At 43.5% G+C, this 6,766-nt stretch overlaps 1 pseudogene; it reads left to right on the forward strand.

Moving 5' to 3' along the window:
- The first annotated feature begins 6,088 nt into the window (after positions 1-6,088).
- LOC104498329 lies at positions 6,089-6,301 on the forward strand (annotated as a pseudogene).
- The last annotated feature ends 465 nt before the right edge of the window (positions 6,302-6,766 follow it).

Consider the following 6,766-nt stretch of genomic DNA (forward strand, 5'->3'; position numbering starts at 1 on the left):
ACCAGAACATGTGCTTTCCTCCTGTGGACACACAGATTAAGAGGTTCAAGTCTCTTCCTTTGAGCCTGTTTTCCTTTCTACTGTCTTTTTCCTTCCCCTCCCCTCTTGCCCACCAGCTGCCACTAGCTCTGGCCAGGAGTGCATGTTATTCGTGTTACTCCTTGCAGGCACATGCTGCCCTGCAACCTGCCGCATAATGGATGGATGGAGCTGCTGTACAATGGGCGAGAACATTCCCCTGGGTGTCAAAGGGGACAAACTTCAGCACAGCTGGATGTCGGCAGGGCAAACGCTCATTTGGTACAATGAGGCCTCGGGAAAGCATTTCCCTTATTTAGATCTGTGAGGATCTCACTCAAAATATTTAGTTGGGTGTTTGCCTTGTCTCGGGAGGGGAAGAAACCTGTTCAAATGCTGCACAGAGGCATTTCACAAACAACTGGGGTTCCCTGTGTTCACCTGCTGCTTCCTGGCTTCCACATCGCCACTCGGTGACCTTGTCAGGTGTTTCGAGAGGTGGCTGCAGAGTGGAGCAAGGATCTTGATAGCATATATAGGAGGCCAGCTACTTCACTGCTGGAACAGAAATGGCTAAAACAAGTAGACGAGAAGACGACTGCGTTTATTTACAGGGCTAAAACATACACTGGAGCTGATAAATCCCCCTAGCTGATTCAACAGAAAGCAGGATCAGCCACAGCATCTTAGGTCGTTTCTCCCAATAGATAAACTGTTCCCTTAAATTCCTCAGACAGTCTCTCATGATTTTGTTCCAGGGCACGCAGTGCTTCCCAAGCGTTTCTCAGGCATGGTGCAGGCAGTTCCGCAGGCTGGAAGCCACCTGGGTGCTGTGGAGACTGGAGGAGGTCTGGAGACAGACCATGCCATGCCATGGCAGACAGTTCAAGGGCAGTTTAATGTCCCAGCAGGCATGTGGCCTTGGAGCAAAGCTTGCGTTGCAGACATGCAGAACAATGCCTGGCTTTGGGAGGGGGGTACGCCTTCACAAGTGTAGCCCTGAAAAAAGGGCAGTCTGAAAAAGATGGCAGCTGCTGCTGTCATCTGGGAGCTGTGGTTCAGCGTGGGACAGCTCATACACAGGGTCCCCGCAGTCAACCTCCCAGACAAGGCCTTGGCAACCCATCGCAGGAGCAGAAATAATTGTTCCCCAAGTTCTCTGAAAGCACCAATTTGTTATTCAGAAATCCCAGTGACAGGTCGCCATGAGCCATGGCCGGGAGGCAGCATCAGGGACATAACAGTGGTACCCCATGCGGAGGACTGGGAGACTGGAAACAATCTCCAGCTCCAATAGTTCCTCCTTGCCTTCCTGTTCCCAGCCCCTCTCACAGCCCTCCCCATGGCAGTGGGGAGTTTAACCCTGCAGAACTAACCCTGGTGTAACCTCATGGTGTAGTTTGCCCAACACAGTCACTTCCACTCCAGTCCAGGTCTTGGAGCACAAAGCCCCCAAATCCTCATCGTTCTGGCCTAAACTCTCCCATGTTATGGGAAGTTCTTGAGAAATCCATTTGGTCTCATAAAGATCTTGGTGGCTTCTTTGCAGTGGTGAACTACACACACACACACACACACACACACACACACACACACACACACACACACACACACACACACACACACACACACACACACACACACACGTATGTATGTATATACATATATGGTTAGTGACACTTTTTTAGGGCTAGAGTTTGGAGGAACTGGGTACTCTTGTAATGCTTCTGTTTACATAACAAATTCAGAATGAGGGAACCACAGGGTAAGATCCAAGTAATTGTGTTTACTAAATACGCACAGCATGCAAGGCCAGGCTTAGTTATATATACACACTGCTGCTCCAGTGGGATTTTGGCAGCCTGCAAAAAATGAAAGGCATTGAGAGACTTGAATTGTGCTCTCATTGTCAAGCAGGAGTCTCGCACACGGAAAACGCACAGCAAATGAAGGCCGAACTGAACATACGTGCCTGCTTAATTCAGCAGCTCGGGAGCAGGGAACAGCTAAGCAGAAGTACAGCACAAACGAGCTTTTCCATTGCTCCGTTCCTACCTTCCAGGGTAAAAGTGGGGCAGATCCAATAGACCTTTGGAGAATTGCTCGGCTCTTTATTTTTTCCAAGATAGCAAAAAGGGAATTTCTGTTTACGTTCTCACAAAGTGACTGGCTAAATAATTCCAGATGATGGAATTTTCTTCTGTCCTTAAAGCAAAACAAAATCTTAACCTTTACCACTCTCTAAATGATATTAATGTAATGACTGTGATAAGAACCTTTTATTTCAGCATTCAAAAAGCAGCTAATAAAAATGTAAAGTAGGAAAAATAACCCTAACTCTGCCCCATGCCCAAGTGCAACACTGCCTTGGATTGCCTGTTCATACAGTCTTTCCTTGGGATGTCTTCTCTTTTTTCCTGCAGTTTTTTAGATAACAGCTGTAGCAGCTTTCAGCGTGCTGTGCCTCTGTGAACTCCAGAAAAGTGATTATATGGAAAGCCTGTTACTAACAACACGTAAGGCCCATATCGGTGAATTCTGAAAAAACGGGAAGTAGTGATTTTCATCCACTGTTAGGCCAAATATTTCTGTAGCTGGTTTTCAGCCAGAGAATCTTCTGCATCTCTTCCTTTACAGGACACCGCAAGGAAGAAGCATTTTAGCTTCCTTTTTGTTAGCTTGGCAGATGAGCTGTTTACCACAGTTTTTCACAGGAAAAGAAAATGAGGAAAAAACAGCTTAAATTAAAGGAAAAAAAGAATCTATGTGAAATTGTTGATTTTGATTAAAAAGTCTATTTTCCAAATGGAACAAAACGACATTGTAAGTACAGCTATAATGATTAATGATTACAGGTGTAGTTACTTCTGGTTTTGGACAGAAGGATGCAATGGAAGCTACATATGTCACTCCTGATATCATGTGCTGTCTAGGATTTTATAATTTCAGACAGCATTTCAAAAAGAATAAAACCTTTTTTTTAAAAAAAAAAACCAAACCCTTTTTTTTAAAAAGAAAGAAAGAAAAGAGTGTTAATTTAAAGAGAAATTCCATTGCACAATATCAGCTGGAAATGGAAAATATCATGTCAACATACTTCATCACGGAGATGTACTTGAGGGAAAATATTTAGACTTTTTTTACGCAATCAAAAAATCTGCACACTAGCTTCAGATATTTAAATGACCCTGTGAGACTTTTTTCCATAGATTTCAATTATGTATGGCATGTGTACTCTGAAAATGTATGTGTGCACGTCACCTAGGGTCACCAGGAGATAGCGGCATGTGCAAATAGCCCGGTGTTTTCTGCAGTCCCGCTTTCGATACCTACACTCGTTTTGCTATTGTGACTTTCAACAACTGTACACAGATTTTTCACAAAAGATGGGTCACATTTACATCCGTGGTCTCTCTTTTTGCTAACAACTGTGTGACAATAGTACTTTTTTCTTCTTTCAAAGTTTTGCTATCAAAGCCCGCTGTATTTCTTTGTGAGAGAAGTATCAGGGCAATTTTAAAAGATTATGAAAGTGTTAATACCGTGCTGTGCTTATCCTGAAGAAAGTACAGACGTCTTCCTTTTCTCACATTTCTCCCTGCTTCTTTCCAGCTTTCTCAGGGTGTTTTCATGAGGCAGACTCTATGTCATCCGATTATTTCCTGAAGAAAACTGGAGAGATAAGTCTTTGAAAACCGAGCCAGGATTCCGAATTCCTCTCAATGTATTAAATCATACTGATCAAAAACACAGAAAGATATAGAAGCACAAAATTAACAGTGGGACAGAGAGAGTGGGAAATGGGGCTCCCTGGACACAGTACGACATGAGATGAGACCATCCAATATCAAATAAATTTATTTGGACAGAGAAGGAATTACTGGGTGTGTAATACTGATTAACTATGTTAGACCTCGCCAAGCAGCATGTTTTGGTCGGCCTCTTTACGGAGAAGAAAAAGAAAGTAGGTAAAAGGTTAAATAAAAAAAAAAAAAAAAAAAAAAAAAAAAAAAAAAAAAAAAAAAAAAAAAAAAAGAAAAAAGTGTATCACTCCTCCTGTTAGCTAATCCTTGGGCATCATCTGCATGGACCAGAGCAGTACAGTTCCCTTCTGGGAAGGAGCCTGTCCCAGTTCCCATGACTGGGAGATTTCCCTCTTACCCTGCTAAAATGTTTGGAGGGATATTTATTGACACAAATGAGACTGCGCATAAATGTGTACAAGATCCTAAGTGTTTAGTGTTGTTTAAGTTCCTTATACTGCAAAGATAAAGTTTTTTTTTAATGCCGTATACACTGAGAATCATTTACTTGGGGAAAATATAGCAGGTCATAGGTCAGACTCCAGGGGAAAAAAATGTTTATTAAATCCACAGTCACATCATTTTTTGTTTCATACTTAGGCACATGCACAATAGTTTGAAACCCAAAAAAGGCCTTAAAAATATGTCTAATACACAGAGCATCCCTAATTACATTTCTTCCCAGCGTGAGACTTTGTATGTCACTTCAGCCTGACAAATCCTGACTCCCAACTTGGACGAACTCTGGAATTGTTTCTCACTGCTGTGTACTCCTCTCACAAAAGTGTTTGAGCGAGTTATAACGCGATGCACAAATCATCGAGCATTCTGGATGGGAGGTTTCATAATTTCAGATTGTTTGAGAGATGAGTATCAGTTGGTTTAGAGCATCACCAGAAAACCAGAAATCACTTTTAAAAGAGGCTCCTGTAAGGCAATAAAGGCACACAGCAGCTCTTTAAATAGGCCTGAGGCTTTGGGGGAGCATTTCTGTGTGACCAGGGAACTGTTCTATCAGGAGTTTCTTCAGAAAGTCCTAGTGCTTTTGACTTTACTTACGACTATCCTTTGCTTCTGCAGGTTGTGTTTAGATGGATAACTCTTTCAAGCTATAGCTGTCTGTAGTGAAAGTGAAATTTAATCACTCATTTGAGACTATGGGCTTTGTGAGAAGGATCACGGAGCTGGGATGAAGAAGCCGAGGGAGATGCCCTCCTTTCCCTGCCAGTGCCGAGCTTCAGGCAATGTTTCAGGGGCTGTCTTGAGCCTATTTTCTCGGGCATCTCCTGGTCTCCAACATGCGCTAGAAATCCAGATGTCTGGGCTGATATCCACATCAGTCCACCAGCATATATTTTTTTCCCCAGTTGATAGCTGGGATGTACTTGGATGTTATGGAATATAATGTATTTTTCAGATGCTGATCTTTAATTAACGGGGAAGAGACTGATGCTGAGCAAGTGCACCCTGACAAGTAAGCTAGTAAGGCATGCCCACCTCTGTGTGTGCGCGTTTGGTACTCAGGAGGGCAGGGCAGCCAGAGACCTGGGTAGTTTGCTGAGCATCCTGCTGGACCTCTTTGCTCATGCCTGGGCTCAAACCCTCAGCACCAATCCATCCTGGGGGTGCCTGCAGCACAGGCAGCTGCCGGAGACCGATGTGCAGCCCTAGAGCCAGTTGTCAACATGCCCTCCAACCTTTCTGTGCGCTACCTAGGCCACAATGTCCCATCCGTAGTGCAGAAGGTCACTTAGCTTTGCACCCCTTGGATGCTCTGCGCAGATACACAGTCTTTTCAATTTGCAGAAATGTCTGATGTGTCACTAATCACCAGTTTTGAGGGTAACATGTTGGGGACATCACAAAGTGAAAATGATTGACATTGCACTGTTCATGATGTTAAAAGTCAAAAGGTTCTCCCCAGTAAAATAATAGAGCAACGATTAAAGTTACAAGGCCTTGACACCTCCTTCCTAATGCCATATCCTCTACCTCCTGTGGGAATGATACTCTATCAGAGCATAGATTTTGGCTAGCAAAAATCCTGTGTGCCTTAATATTATTTATGTCTGTTTTTCTCCAGAGGCCTTTTTGGTCAGGACTGTGATTTATGTTGTTTTTATTCCAACTACACAGGAGATTCTTTGACGGATTACAATCTCAGCAAACTATAACTCGAGAAGAATGACAGTGAAGAGACTTAAACCAGACTTTTCACCATCCTGGAAAGGAACTGGCTGCCAGTATTTGGAGTTTTTTTAATACTCTACCTCCCTCTGCTGTAATCAGCGAGAAGTTCCTCGACAATGGGAAATCATGTACTTGGGGCTTTGATTTCTGTGCTCTTGTTCTTGGTAATGATGGGAGACACAGACAGTAAAACAGACAGTTCCTTCATGATCGACTCCGACCCCAGCCGCTGTATGAGGCATCACTACGTCGACTCCATCAGCCATCCCCTCTACAAGTGTAGCTCGAAGGTAAGGAGTTCCCTCACGCCCTCACAGCATGGCGTTGCATTGTTACAATGAGCCATTTTGAGTGACTTTTCTCTGCACGAATTCCTTACTACCAAAATCTAGCTGTGAAGATATACAGATGTAGAGACATCTGAGTGTGTATATCAGAACTGGGGCTGGAAAGACTCTCTTTTCATCTTTTCACAAGGAGAAACACACCACGATGGTAAAGCTAACATGTAGTAAATTATAAGATTCAGAGAGGTATGTTAGGAGGGTCTCAGCTGCCAATGCCAAGGAGACAAGCTAATTTGGAAGTTTCGACCATCCCAGCCACCCCTTCCTTCAAGCGAAGGAAGCCCTCCATTCTGCAGTATGCAAACTTCGAACTTTTGAGGTGAAGTACTGAGACAGAGTTAAGCTGTAAAATGGTAATGAAGAAAGAATGTGAAAAACATTGCACTTCCCCCCCCCCCCCATTAAGAT

This window comes from Buceros rhinoceros, unplaced genomic scaffold (genome assembly GCF_000710305.1).
Source record: "Buceros rhinoceros silvestris isolate BGI_N320 unplaced genomic scaffold, ASM71030v1 scaffold14870, whole genome shotgun sequence".
Lineage (NCBI taxonomy): Eukaryota > Metazoa > Chordata > Aves > Bucerotiformes > Bucerotidae > Buceros > Buceros rhinoceros.